Genomic DNA, 15,345 nt, shown 5'->3' on the forward strand with positions numbered 1-15,345 from the left:
TGCAAACTCCAAATGGATGGTAAGGTTTGTAGCTTTGTCCTTGACTTGCTCTGTTTTACTCTGTGCACAGTTTTTCCACTTTCTCAAGATCTCTCTAAAAGCAGGCTCTTGACTAAGAAAAACAGACAAATTGGAAAGGATTCAGGCTTATTAAAAATTGGTTTAGACTACGGTATTCATTGAATAACTTTTAAAAATTCTTAATATTCAGATTTTCTTTTAATGTTTTCCCCCTGCCTTTTGGTATGCAAAGTTTCTAGAAGTATGCTTTTGGAGAAACCGATTTTACAGAGGAATGTGAATGTGGGCTTAGTCCAGTGCCCAAAGCGAGTGACAGTGGGCAAGTCCAGAGCTGTTTCAGCTCAGGGTTTGTTCTGGGGAGATGTTGCATTGCACAGAGGCTGCGGAGATGGCAAAATAACTGGTCTGTGTCAGAGGAACCTGCCTCTAAACTGGGAATATTGCACCGTTTGCGGTATTGAAGCGCCCTGCAGCTGCCTTTGGCTGGTGCTGTCACGGTGCTTGGGCAGAGAATTGCACATCTGCGTTTCTGGGCTGTGGGTTCTGCGTGCTGGCGTGGGCTGCCTGCAGGTACACCTGTGTCGGAGTGGAATCAGAGGATGTGAGAAGTTGGAAGGGGTCTCTGGCCATCTTTTTTCAACCCTTTGCTCACAGCAGAGCCAGCTTCACAGGTGCCCTACGGGAATTGCAAGGTGATTTCTGCTTTTGGGGGGGAAAATCCTCATGTGGACTTGGACATCCCGCACTTGGACAAATCACTCATCACTTAAACTGTCATCAGAAAGAAATTATCTAAACCCTTCTGCTTAGAAAGGTCCCTTGCTAAGGTAGGCAGGAAGCACTTTAGGAAAACCAACTGCAGAACGTAAGACTCTCTAATCTTTGCAGAGCTTCAGGCAGGAATGTATTTTACAGGGAAGGTGCACTCAGATGAGCATGAAGTCTGCAATGCAAATTGTGACGGCACTGGAGGGTGTGGGAGGGATGGAAATGGCCAGGCTTTGCTCAACTAATTCGCACTCCGGAGCGGGAGAGCTATTCCTATAAATACAGGGAGCTGAGTGCTTTAAGGACCAGTATATCAGCTGGCATGGCATGGTTAACATTCGCATAGGCAATAAACACCATTTGCAGAAGATTTGTTCAGCAGTTCTCATCATCAAATCCACTTACTTTAAAAAATGTGATTGGTGCCTTGGTGAATACATTGCTGGGGGAATGTGCCTTCATTCTCAAAGAAAGTGGAAGAAATATTGGAGTCACTGGTGTTTATCTTTGCAATCCAGCAGTAAAAACAACATTTGGGGGAAAACATGAGAAACGAGCATTAGCAAAATGTGTGTTTATGGTTTAACAGCTACTGTAAAGGAATAACTCAAAATGTAGGTTGTTAATGGCTTTCAAGTATCGTCTCTGCTTTTGATTGCAAGTAGTCAGGTTTAAAACAAGGGGATAGCAGAGGTTTACTTCAGTACTGGCTGGAAAGCACTTCAGCTCATTTTACAGTACAATATTTTTTTTGTTCCTTTCCTTTTTCTCTCCTTGAATTCTGTACAATCGCCATTTTATTGTTTTTCTTGTACGGTATCTGCTTCAATGTGATCTGCTGAGATATCTCCTTGGGTTCTTTGGAAAAAGAACCATGATAGTAAGTTGGACACTTTGGGTGGGAGAGGAATGTTGCCTTTCCCTTTGCCCTCCCACTGTGCTTGCAGGGACCGTCAGGACTGTTCACTGTCATCAGGCACCTCCCCCTGACTTTCTAGTTCAGACTCATTAAAAACAAGGAGTAGTAGAAGAAAGAGAAGGTGTTGTTGAGTCTGGAATTGATTTTTTGATTTTCCCATTGTTGGTATCTGCTTGCAGTGACCCTTGGAGAGATATTTAACCAGTGAATTCCCATCAGAAGCATGTTGGTTTTGAGGACTGAATTATTTGATTAAAAAAAAACCCAACCAAAACCTGTGTTAAGCTAATTCTGAGCTCTTGCTAACAGTCACTTATTTTTGTTAGCTGATATGAGCTAATATGTTGGTTGAAGACTCTCCGAGCCGCACAGTGCCTGGCAGATGTTTGAGTGAAATCCTTATACATTTTTAATTTTTTTTCTCCGAATGCTTCAAATTTAGTCAGTTCCTGTTTTTTTACTTCTCAAGGTTTTAACAGCTTGAGGTGAAGTGCAATAACAGTTTTGTAGGGATTTTTTCCATTTTAAGCCTTGCAGACTTGAAGTGACAGGCATGGAAGTAGTGTTTGTGTTGAAAGTACTGGATGGAGTGCAGTAATGAAGTCAAATGGGGAATTTGGGACTGTCTTTTAAGTTTTTGGGTCTGCTGCCATCCCACCTGGGGCCACTGGGTTGCTAGTGATTGATAGATGCTCGTCAGATCCCCTCACCCACTGCAGGTCTTCAAAGACCTTTCACCTTTCTAAAGACTACTGAGTAAATATTTTTATGCAAACATATTAAACTCAGTCCTCAATGTTTAAATAGAAATTTAGACTTTAGAGAAGCTGAAATACCATTAGGTTGAGACTTAAGACCTTAAGATTTTTTTTTCCTGATTTGATCCCACAAATCTCTCGTGAGCTTGGAGTTCTCTAGAAGCTCACAAAGTCCCATTGATTTTGCAAAGCCAAGCATGCGCTTAAGTGCTTTGCAGGATCACAGCCAGACTGGGGTTTCTTTATTTGCTTATACCAGGCCTGTGGGGATCACATTTTCAAGCTTTTCCTAGTAATCAGAGAGCAGAAATTATTTGTGTGTTTTGTACGACAGTTCAGATACTGCTTTCACATGATTACAGGAGTTCAGGTTGTCCAGTGTGTAATCAAATGTAATGAGTTAGAAATGCTGTAAGGAACTATCTGTTTATCATATATTTTTTATTTTATCTTTGAGATATCAGGTCATGTATTTTCCTTAACTTTTAAAGGAGAAGGAGGAGGGAAAAAAACCCACAAAAACAACAAACAAACCCAACAACTACAAGATATACAAATTCCAAGCAGGATTTCTATGTAGCAACCTCCAGCCTGTCCTTTTCTAAGGCTGCACAGCAAAGGTAGATCCCTTTTACTGCTTGGATGAGAATTGTTCCTTCTCTGAGATACAGATAGGTAACTGCCCTGTAACTTTCCATCTAGTTGCTGGGGAAGAATTCAAGCCACAAAGGAGCCATGAAAGCCACCTGAAATTTGCAGTCTTTAGGAGTAGATAGAAAGCAGTATGCTTCATCAGGTTGGAGGAACTCCTCAGCTGTTTAAATGTGTGCTCAAGTATTATAAAACTATGTTTTACAGAGTTCTTTTATTACGGTTATGTGAGGCTTGATCACGTAAAGTTATATGGGCAACAAACAGACTGGTGCTGGAATGAAGTTCTTACGGCTTTGTTTTGATTTCCACAAGGAAAAAGAATGAATTTGAAATGCACCATCCAGCTGCAGATAGAAATCTTGGTAAAAGCAGAGCAGACTCTGAATTGGAAGTTCTACTTGCCACAGGGTATAAATTACAGCTCTCCCTTTCCTGGATCTTTTGGGGGTTTTTTTGTATTTTCTTGGCTGGAGGACCCATGCCTTCAGGCCAAGCTTTGCAAAGCTTTCCTTGTCTCGTCTGCAATTCTGTGGCTGTTGTGGAAGCTTTGCCTTAGTGAGGGCTGTAAGATGGAGCTGTAAGAGTATTCCGAAAAATGGTTTGAGTCCAATCTCAAATATAAGCAAATCCTGTAAAGGAAAACTGGAATGAGAACTCTTGGTTCTTATTGGAATTATGAATGCAATTTGGAGTGTTAAAAATATGTGTTGCAAACACTGTATTGTTATGCTAATCAGTGTCTTTTTGTTTCTCTCCTAATGCCTTTCACCTGCAATGATTGGAAACACTTGAAATTATTGGATATTTGACATTTTCCATTTTTCATCTCAACTCCTCTGGAAATTCCTACTTGCAGGTAAGCTCATTGTTATTGAAAGTACGTAGATTTGCCTCTTTGGTGTAACCTAGCTTTTACATGACATTTTGGAGAGGAAATGATCAACAATTAGAATGGAACAGTCTATGGTATATTCTGTTCTGTCCCCAAGGATTAGGTATCAGTGCTGCAAAATACTCACCAGCCAGCGTAAAACTGAATTTGGTGGGCCATGTGAGTGTCAAACACAGCATAATACATTCAGGAACCTGCCAAATGCTTACAGCCCTAAGGATCACCTCTTGAAATTGGTGTGGGTTTTTTAATGGTTCCTCTGTAGGAACTAAAATTTTGCTTGCATCATTCTTCTGCAAGGAGCAAAGTAGGTTTCTAATCCTCCTGCTCCTAAGGACAGCTTGAAGACAAGAACCTAAATGCTCTGAGAGCTGAAGTCAAATACAAATAACCAGGCATGGATGAGTTTGTGTAGTTCAAGGATTCTCAGTGCTTTTCTCAGGTTTTGAAGGCTTGATCCCGGATTGCTTCTGGTTGCTGTTCTTGAGTTGCTCTCCTACACTGCATTTGCTTCTAGAAAGCTGCTCCTGTTAGTGGGAGCATCCATGCTTAGATGCAGCTTTTCCCTGCTGTTGCTACACTCCCTCTGCAAGGCACTGGGATGACCTCAGAGGGGTGCCAGGAGGCAAGGTGCCCAGACCATCTCTGATACAGTGAGTCTGGCACATGCATGAGCACCACCGGGTAAGGTGCAGTGCCAGGTTGGCTGGCAGGGTATGAACAGGGATCCAGCCCCCAAATTTACTCTCTTACCTGGTTGCCTCCAGCCCCTTCCAAGCAGAGGACTGTGCTGAGCAGCAGCATCCAGGTGTGGTGACTGCTTTCTGACTTCCAGCACAGGGTGACTCCCTAGCTGTGATGCAGGGCAGGACACCTCTCCTGCTGCTGTGCTCTGGTCACTCACCCAGCAGAGGCAATCAGGTCTGAGCAAACTGTTTCTTTCTTGGAGTTTAATATCTCGCCAACCGGCAAAACCCCCCCAACTTGGCAGTTCCCACCAGGTCTGTCCGACTGGTCTTTTCCATTTCCATGATGCAGCAGGTTTTTTTGACAGGACACAGATCGCTGTTCTTATTTTGTGGAAGGGGATTTAATTACAGCACGAGTGAGCAACATCCATCATTTCCAGTTCAGAGCCCATCCAGAGCTTCTCTCCATGTTTTGGGTATGTGAAGTCACGGGGTTGTTTTCACTGCATTTCCCTTGGGTTTGCCAAAACGATAGCTAATTAGGGCAGAAGCAGGACATCTTCCAGGCTGTTCCCTTGCGGGATTTTTTTCGGATGTCACCCTGCACTTTCCCCAGCATTGCAGTACTTTGAGCTCCTACCTCAATTTTTTTTTTTTTTGCAGTAAACGATGTAAGATTTGGAATTTGAAGCCTTAAGTGGAAGTGGTAACGCAATGCTGGTTTTATTGAGCTGGAATAACTGGCCTGGGAAACTAGATAGAAATAGCGAGGCAAGTGTGTGCTGACTGAGAGCAAATGAGCAGGAACTGCTCTAGGCTGGGCAGGTTTGTATCTGTGTGCAGTCTTCCTTCTCAATCATGTTTTTGGGGTTTTTTTCTGACTGTTAGGTGTTTTAAATCAGTCTCCCTCAGTGCGAAGCAAAAGGACATCCCTGAAGCTGATACGTTTTATGAAATGCAGTTCAGGATAAGCACTGCAGCTCAGATTTCATGTACCTGCATCACTAGTCGTAGGAGGTTCACTTTTTTGGGTAGTTCTGAGTCTTTTTCCTTTCACACCTGAGAGTTCATCCCAGAAAGTGGATGCTCTGGGGATACCTACCATCTCTTGTGCTTCTTTCCCAAACACAACAGGTCAGGATTTCAGGCAGGTTTGGAGGTGGTGGGACTTGTCCCAGTGGTGTCCTGAGAGCCTGAGATTTGAAGCCTGGCACCAAGAAGAAGCAGCTGAGCATCTGTGTGAGCTTGGGGTGTAGCAAGGGACAATTTCAAAATCAGTGGGGATGCTTTGACACCTACTCTCCCATTTATTTCTCTCGGAGGTACCTGGACTTTTTATTCCCATGACTGTGTTATTTTCCAGTCTATTAAACCTATTTTGTGGCATCCCAGGGGCATGTGGCTGCTTCTGAACTGTAACACCCACTGCACCAGGCTGTGATGCTGAGCAATGAGCCAACCATTGGCATGACTTTTAAAAATGCAGTGAGGACAATAAGGCAACTATTGCTTTAGCTATCCCTGTTGTACATGTGGTTGCATAAATGTGCTAGATTATGATTATCTCTGCCTCATAATTAGCAATTTGCATAACTGCTTGCTGTGAACAAGAAGTCCCATCAGTGTTATGAAGGATTTATTTAGCTGTCTGAATATATTTTTGTTATCCAGCGCAGAAAGAAAACAATCGAAATGGAAGCAGTCCCAAATGCTTGGTGTTATTTCTAACCCGCACGCATAATTAACAGGAGTACTAATTGTTCAGCACCAGAAACTCATTTGTTTCTCTATACACTGGAAGAACATTAATTCTCAGAGTGCCTCTCTCTCTTTTTCCCCATAGCCAGCGATATCATAAGCTCTGCAGTCGGTTGTAACCAGATTATATTTGTTGTGTTTGCAACGTAGCACTTGCGATAGTCTTGTCTTTTCCCAAGGCTCTGTCTAAGCAGTGAGATGTATGTAAATGTGTGTAGTCACGGCTGTGTTTCAGTCTCTCAACAATGGATCCTTGTATCTGCTGTTGTCACATGAAGCAAGGGCTCAGCCAGGGTACTGGCAGGTACCTTGGGTACCTGCTCTTTGCCTGCCTAGTGAGTGCCAAGAGATGAGACCTGCTTCACTTTTTGGATTTATCTGTTCATCCACTCCTACACTCCAGAAGATAAAATATATCCTTGGAAGAGACATTTAGCATGTCTGGTTTTGATTTTGGAAAATTGGGTGTGAAGCTGGTGGTGCCTGTGTCAAGGGCCAGACTGACCCCATACAGAATGTGGGCTTTATCTGCACTCACGTAGGCTGGAAACCATAGGAGCTGGGAAATCCATCTCTGTGAGCACTGAAATGGAAGGAATTTAAGTGTAGCTCTTGAGTGAGTACTGTTTTGTGCCAGGTAGCCTGAGTTTGATGTAGAGCTGGGTCAGTAAGACGGAGCAAAGGATAGGCTGCCAAAGATCTTAATTCTGGGAATTTTCCAATTTTTGAATGTCTGCTGAGTACTGAGCTGCAATAGACTGTATTTGGGAATTTTAAAAGTACATAGCTGTTCCTCAGGAAGTTGCTGAATCCTGACAAAAACACAAATTCTGTTTCTTCTAATCCTCCAGTGGGGCAGCAGTCAGGGCACGTCTCACTGCATTCATTTTCTGCACAGATTTGTGCTGTAGGGCCACATGGCCTCTTTCTCTTTAGTGTTTAGGAAGGAGTATGTCTCTCCCTGGGGCAGCAGGTTTGTGCCCAAGTCAGAAAGAGGTCTGCAGAGCCTATAGTTGAGTGTGTGCAGTGATGAGTTAGAAGAGACATGTGAGCGGCATAGAAAAGTGATTGAATGAGGTCCCTTAAAGTTTTTGGTGACAATCCTGAAACATAAGATCCTCTCAAGGTCTTTTCCTGTACCAAGCTGTAGCTTTTTCTGCATAAAAAATGCTGGAGAAAAATAGCTTACTTATGGAACATATGTCCTATGTGGTAGCAAACATTTACAATGTCTAGACAAAGGAGGCACTGCTGCTAGGAGAGCCCTGAAGCACAGGCCACTGAAACACTGGGGCTGTTGGTATGGGGTTGAGAGCACTCTTAAATGTTGGCCCTGCTGCACACTGGCTAAAACAGCAGGACAGTATCTTTAGAGAACTTGCTTGAAACACGATGATATTGTGTAATCCAAGAGTCAAGTGATTTAATATGCAATGAACCCAAAATCTCATTTAAAGGAGTGAATGTGCAGGCTTGCACCAACATAATTTACTTATTTTTATGAGTATCTTCCATGCACTGCTAATAAATATGAGCTATTAACGGGTTTTTAATCTGATTCGCATTTATTACAGGTTGAGTGTGAGGCTATAAATAATACTTGCTTAAAGGCATGAAGTGTAAAGCTGTGTGAGTGGGTCCCTCAGCCCTTCCTGGAGCCTGGGCTGTGCAAAGCAGCACCTATTTGCAATGCTGATCAACCACCAACTCAGCAAGGCAGTTAGTTAATTCATCATTCACAAATGCTCTTCTGGAGCATTTGTGCCACTGTTTCCTCTGAAACAAGGTCTTGCTCTGACTGTGTGGGCTAAAACAGGTATTTTGGGGCACTGGGAACTTAGAAGTCAAACTGCTTGTGAAAAGGAAGAGAGGTCTTGGAGATACTTATTGCTGGTAGTTTTCAGTCTCTCTTATGCTCATCTGTCTCTCCCACCCTTCCTCTGCCATCAGGTTACACAAGTTGGCCATAACTCATTGGAGGAAAAGGGGAAGACATCTTAAGGGCTCCTTTGCTCCTTTTTTTCTCTCCTTTCATGGGGCTATTTTCTCATACAAGATTGAGTCCCCAGACAGATCTCTTTCTGGAGGAGGTTGCAGATTGGATAAGAAGTGAGAAGTTGCTTATTGGAGTGTTCCTAGTTTGCAACTGGGAGTTCTTGACTCAAGAAGGGGAAGAAACGAACACCTGTGGCATCCCAGGACAGCAATAGCTAGGGACAGGTAAGAAATTATTGTGGGTTTCCTGCTGGAAATTTAGCTTTCATCAAGGATAAAATACAACACAGGAATTGCAGAGAGGCTTGGCATCCTCATTTCACATCCTCCCTCTCACCATTTGCTCGTCAGGTGCTGAGGGTGTGCAGGGCCAGAAGAGCTCTCCCAGCATGTACTGCACAGCCCCTCTTGCTCGGCTGCTGCAGCCTGGCAAGAGATGCAGCCCAAACCAATTTGTCTGGAAAGAGGAAAATGCAGGGAAAAGGCAGCTCTAGCAGTGCCTAGTGAGATGTGCCAGTTTAGCTTCTCTTTGTGGCTGAAAGTTTTCTGATCATTTTGTCTCAAATGTTTACCTTCCCAATCTGTGGATGCTCCCTGAGGAGAAGGAATCCTTTGCGATAAATTGTTTTGTCAACACCCCAGTTTTCCCTCAAAAGCATTCTGATGGAAACTTCTTAGCAACATGCACCCTTGGTCTGACTTCTCCCTTATTTGCACAAGCAGGCGTGATTTATTTTGCCCTTTGATGTATCCTGCAGCTCCCATCCAAAGCGACCACAATTCCAAGTAGGTTGTGGGAGTGACTCTTTGATGCTTCCCAAGATTTCATTAACAGATGGGGGCAACCCACAGCCTCAGGGACTGCCTGATGGAGTTATAGCTGGCAGAAATTAATTTGTAAGCATCAATCTAAAGTTTGCAATGACATGGGCACATTGTGGGTCTCGCCATAGCTGTGTTTGTTGGTGCAACACTGTGCTTTTCACACGGGTTTCCATTCTTCTATGTGACTGATGGTAGTTAACTACAGAGAGGAGAGGCCAGTGCCCTGGTTTGGTGGAAGGGCAGAGAAGGTGTGTGTACACTGAGCTCCATCTGAAGTTTATGTGGCATTTCCATTAAGAGCTGCATGCTTGCATCACTGGAGAATATGATAAATATTTTATTCTGAGATGTTTTTGTGTGATCTGTGTAATGTCATCTCCAGTACAAGGTCAGGGAGGTTGGGAGGTTGTTCAAAACTTCCTTCTGGTGCCAACTTGATACTGCTTAATGCTTTGTTCTTGTGGATCTTTGCATGTTCCTTGCCTGAAAATCAATAAATAAAACATCAGACCTGAATCCTCCAGTCTTCCCAGGGTGTAAGAGAGGAGAGGTTCCCAGGACAGCTCTTGCCACTGCAGCTGGTTTCCATCAAGGGCTGTGGAGAAGGATGAAATCCCAACAGCATCTGCAGGAAATGGACAGCAGGGGTCAAGTACAGCGCTGCAAAACCTGGCTCTGCATGGGATGGGAGTTTCTGTAGGTGGCTGCACTACTCAAATTTTGGCAGCTTTGTGTGGCTGCAAAATGTACAGTAGTTGCCTGCAGATGGCTGCCTTTCCCCTTTGGCTTCTAGTCAGGTCTGAAGAGTAAGAGCAATGGTGTGGCCGGTCAGTGGGCGTTGGGCTGCAGTGAGCAATGCGGACAAGTCATTTCTCTCAGAGGCACCTAAACATCCAATTTTTAGTATTCATCCTGCTTCCTGCTGCTGGAGGTGCCTATTGAATGCAGCCTGTATCCCAGGCTAACTTTGCTGCCCAGACGTTATTAAATGAAATGAATTTGCAGCGCCTGCAATGCTATTTGCTGCTTTGTTATGTAGTCTAGAGTAAGAGCAGGTCAATACTGCATTAGTTCTGGCTTGATGTGACCTATCTGAAGCCACCAGAGTAAATTCAATTTGTGTTTATTTCTGTGCTGGAGTCTGTTCTTCATGAGCTTGACAAGGAATTAATCTTACCTTGCTTTTACTTATTCTGAAAGGAAGAACGGTGGAAGGACTTAATCCTGGAAAGACTTTGTGCTGGCTTTCAAATACTCCTTGTCTAATGTTTCTGTACAGCTTTGGCCTTAGCTAATCCATCTGATCGTAATTCTCACAAAGTCCTTTGCAGTCTCCACTCTGACTCCCAGGAAAGGTTTTTATAGCTGAGACAGTGCTGTAAATACTGCAGCTCTTAGCCGGGATTTTGTCACCCCCCCCCATAATTCATGGAGCTCAGTAAAGTGACTTCCCCAGCGAAAGGGCATTTATAGATTTCACTCTCTAGTGCCTGATCTGTGACCCGCTGGAGTCAGCAAATGTCTTTCTGCTGACCCTATCTGGCTTTGGATCAGGCGATAGGGAGCCTTTTGAGTGAAAGCTATCTGCTCCTTTCTAATGGCTGTATCATATGTCATAGATTTTTCCTGGTTAGAAAAGGATATAAAAGCTGTGATGTTAGGAACCATAATACTTTGTTAATTGGATTGCATTAAAGCATGTTAATCAAACTGAAAGGGAACGTTAACTGGATTTTCGTGTCTGCTAAAGCAGCACTTAGAGCCTTCTGCAAAGATGAGAACCTGTTTGGTGGTGCTTGAGGACACAGGAGTCAAACCAGTGTTTCCTTGCAAGGAGCCGCATGGTGCCTGTGTGAATTTGTGGATGTGGGAATTACTGGTGTGATGCAGGATCATACACTGTGATCCCAGCCCTTCCAGCCTGTGGAACCACTGATCCCCAGAGACCTGAGTTCAAACCAGTTCAGGATTCAGGTTTGTTGAACATCTTAAACACACGAGATGCAACAAAATTTCCAGGTGAAGAAAGACTGGAGCCTGTCCATCAGCTTTCCCAGTTTTAGAAGCTGTTTCTCCTGAGCCACTGCTGGCACGGATGGCTTTTTCTCTCTTCCCAGAAAAGTTCACCATGCAGAAACAGCAAAGCCAAGCCTGCGAGCGCGTGGGCATCCTCACAAATGTGCCAGCATTGGTTTATGAAACAGTGCTGGTAGGTTTTAAGTCCACTTTTATGTAGAGATAAGGGTATAAACAGACCTGTGGGTCTTTTTCTAGGAATTAGTTACAAAGGACCCCAGATGAGAGGATAAAGATAATGATTTGCCTATTAGGCTTCTTTTTTGTACATCTCTCTGTCATCTGGGAAGCCTGTTGGCTGCACAGTTGTCACCAGTCGCTCAAACACAGCAGTTTTGGGTTGCTGGGAGGTTTTTTTGCCATAAACCATTTGTCATTTCAGTAGCAGATTCTCATTATGCAAAACTAGAAACAGCCAAGGCAAGTGTTTAAACCTACTTAAGATTTGGACTGCGTCATCTGTATAATTGAGAAGTACTGGTTGGGTCATTGTTGGGTTGCAGCTTTGCTGCTATTACCTGGCGGATGTTTAAAGATTCTTCGTGTTGCTGAACCTGGCACAGGGACTTGGCCTTGATGTGCTACAGGTGCTGCTGCTCTCCCCTGGCACATGGAGTGCATCCCTAGGAGTCGCAGCAAAAGGGAAGGGGCTGCAGCTTGAGTTCCCCCAATACAGCCACTCTGCAAGTAAACAAGCATTAATCATCCACCCCAATGAACTGGTCTTAAATCAAAAGCGGTTGTTAAATTCCTGATTGTATTCCTGATTTGCATTGCCAAGCAGCACCAAGGGTTTAAATAATCAATGTTTCATTTTCTTGTTCCGTTTGCATGTGCTGGTTGTCTCCCTGAAGGGAGGTTTGGTCTGATTGTTTGGTACCTCTTGCTAAGCCAGGTCCCCTTGTCTTACCTTTGCAGCTAATTGCTAGGCTTAATTTTTGATTCACAACTTGCTTTGAGTTGTAGTTGAGTTGAAAGAGGTATTCTAGAAAGTCTCTTTTTAGAAGTTGGTGTTTATTGACTAAAGTAAGTTAAAAGTAGAGGATGTATAGGAAAACTAATCCGTTTCTTGAAACATTTTGTCTTGCATTCAGCATTAACTGGGAAATATTGCTCACAGTTACAGTTGAATCTGGTGATATGTGGTCATCCCATCCTTCAACATGATCATGCAAATTTCCATCTTCTCGCATCTTGTTTTCCTTCATAAACTGACAGAAGAGCAAAAGCTGTCACCTTCTCTCTCTTCTTGTTCTGCTGCTCAGCTCTGAATGATACGGTCATCAGTGGCCCTATTTGAGTAACTGAAGCAAATACTGTCCTTCCTCTGCAGACGGTTCCTGGGCTGTCCTCATCCTGTGTCATCCAGCAGACCTGATGGCTGGGGGAGGTGAAGGGTGACACAAGCATCATTCCCATCACCCAAAACTCTGGTCCTGGTCTGCTCAAGGGGTGCAGAACAGATAAGGTGCCCCCTGGGGTGAGGGAGTACATAAGAAGAGGTGAGCCCAGATCCCTCTCTCAAGCCCTCCTTCTCAGCTCACATACAGTTTGTGAATACAAACGTGCACCACTGTCTTTGCAAAATGCTCTAACATGTTTCTGAGAAAGAGATGTCCCCCCAGTGCTGTCAACTGTGTTAAAATAGCAGCAAAGCAATATGCTTATCAGGTAACTATCAAAACCAGGGTAAATCGACAATGCAATGTTGATGGTAATTCATCAAATTAGTGAAATCACTATGTAAGGATTGATTAATTTGGCTACTAATTTGAAGTCTAAGGGGGTGACTCTCCTTCTGGTGCAGGTGGTCTTCTGGGATTTCCAGTAAGTCAATCAAATCTATAATTGCAAGCTGGCTAAATCATATGGAAAATAAATTATCATCTGACACTTCAGCTGCTACAGCAGAGCCAGCTGCACACATGTGGCATGGGAGGGCTGGGAAGGGCTCTCCAATACCTTCTGGTTTGTCACACAGTGTTTACTCACTAGCAGGATGAAAAGGCATCAGGGCTCAGGAGTAGAGGGTTGCTGAGCTGTGGAGCAGATCTGAAGCTGTGGTCTGTCCCTCATCAGTGGTTGCGGATGGCTTGTCGGCATGTTCCCAGGGATTGTGAATGTGTTTGGTTTAATGAGAGGGAACTAAAAGGCCTGCTGCATTTTTAGATGGTTTGCGTGGCACACAGTGCTGGAAGCAGGCTCTTTTAATGATGCTGAAGGAACTGTGTGCAACAGTTTGATCATGTTGCTTTCAGGACGTGATGAGAGGTTACAGAGGGTGTTGTAACTCAATCCGCCTCTAAAACAAACCAGGGTATGAAGCGATTTTCTGGGAACTGGTGGTGTTGGTGACCTCCTCCTCCTTTTCTGGTTCTGTGAAGCCAGTTCTGTGAAGCCAGCCCTTTTCAGGTACCTCACCTTAGGCGCTGGCCAGGGCTGGGTTTCCGATGCGCCCATCTGGCACACACCACCCATCTCTGGGGAGCTGATCTCATCCGAATGGCTGCTGCCGGGAAAACTCCAGCTGAAAAGCTGAGAATTGCTTCCTCTAATGGCTTTTTATCCAGCAAAATGTTTTCTTGCCTTATTTATGGCTCCTTCTGTAACACTGGAGCCTGGGATGAAAAGGCTGAAGGCTTCCTTTTATTTTTGTTTGCAAACTCGCTCTCACTGCCATGGATTTGCAAGTTCTTTAGCGGGATAAAAGTTGTGGCTGAGGCTGGCCTTCCCCTGAGTTGTTTCATTATGCTGTTGACATGAACACTAAATCCTGCTTTCCTTTGCTGCGTGGTGAAGGTCACTGCTGCAGTATGATCGTAATGAGCCTCATAAGCCAGTGTCTCATCCCAGCAGAGCTCTCCATGGATTGCCCGAAAAAACCCCAACCATTTATTCTTTAACCTTATCAGTCTACAGATGCCAAAGGCATCGTGTGAGCTTGAGTCTTTTAGCTCATCGATGTTGGTTGATGCTTTGATCTTACGGGACTTGGGGGATAATGGAAGGAATAAGGCAGTGGAATAAAAGTAGGCAGTGTTTTAGGTAATAAATGCAAAACTCAGCATCAGAGTGACCACAATGAAGCGATGCTTCTTGTGCTGTGTATCCCGTATATCCTGGCAGGAAGAGGTGGTCGTGCAAACCCACTCTGACTTTTGCTGACACACAGCGTATGAGAGGTGTATGGAGGAGTCCTCCAGCAGGATGCAGCTCTCAAAACAGAGGCAGAAGTTGGAAGTGAGCCATTTAAATAAATGCACCTGCAGTTTCTCCACCCTCCCTCTGATCACAGTTTTCAAATTAACACCTGCACATTTAGAACCCATTAATACAATAATTTCATGCTCCACTGACTACCCTGGCTGTTTCAAGCATGGAGGGATAGCCTGGAAATACCCAAACAATATTCTTGTGAGTGGGCTTGTTGCATAGATCAGCATCAAGAAGTTATGTTGTCATTTAGATTGTGTGAGTTTGGTTTAATTAAAAATACAAACGGGGGAAGAAAAGTCACGTGAATTTTGGAATAAGCAGCTGAGAGAAAATGTTTATCAGAGCCTTTAGTATAATTTATACAAGATGTATAGATCAGAATCTACCCATCTATCTTTGGGTGTGAATATGTAACCTGAGGAAGTGCAAACACCTTTTTAGCTGTGGCATACCTGATGGCATGTGTGCACTGTCACCTGCACTGTGGGCTGAGGTCCTTAAAGGACATCCAGGTGCCTCTCTGGACAGAGGCAGGAGTGTTGCTTTCCATGCATTCTATTGCTTGTGTCATGGCTGCACCATGCCCTGAGTGTGCAAATAAAGAGCTTCCAAAGGCTGCGAGACTCAGTAGGGTCAGCAGCTCTGGGCATTCACCTTTCTGACACAGCTTCTCTTCCCAGCTCCATGGTGCTCTGTGTCCTCCCCTTGCTTGCAAAATGAGGCTGAGCTGACAAAGTGCAGACACCATCCCTCTCATGCTTGCTCGTCTCGTGG

The 15,345-nt window shown here is 44.2% G+C and overlaps 1 protein-coding gene across 1 annotated transcript in view; it reads left to right on the forward strand.

Moving 5' to 3' along the window:
- HS6ST2 (heparan sulfate 6-O-sulfotransferase 2) overlaps window positions 1–15,345 on the forward strand; it is a 127,107-nt gene that overhangs the window by 78,354 nt on the left and 33,408 nt on the right. The window lies entirely within an intron of this gene.

The sequence above is a fragment of the Corapipo altera genome, unplaced genomic scaffold (genome assembly GCF_003945725.1).
Source record: "Corapipo altera isolate COAL_440 unplaced genomic scaffold, ASM394572v1 65, whole genome shotgun sequence".
Lineage (NCBI taxonomy): Eukaryota > Metazoa > Chordata > Aves > Passeriformes > Pipridae > Corapipo > Corapipo altera.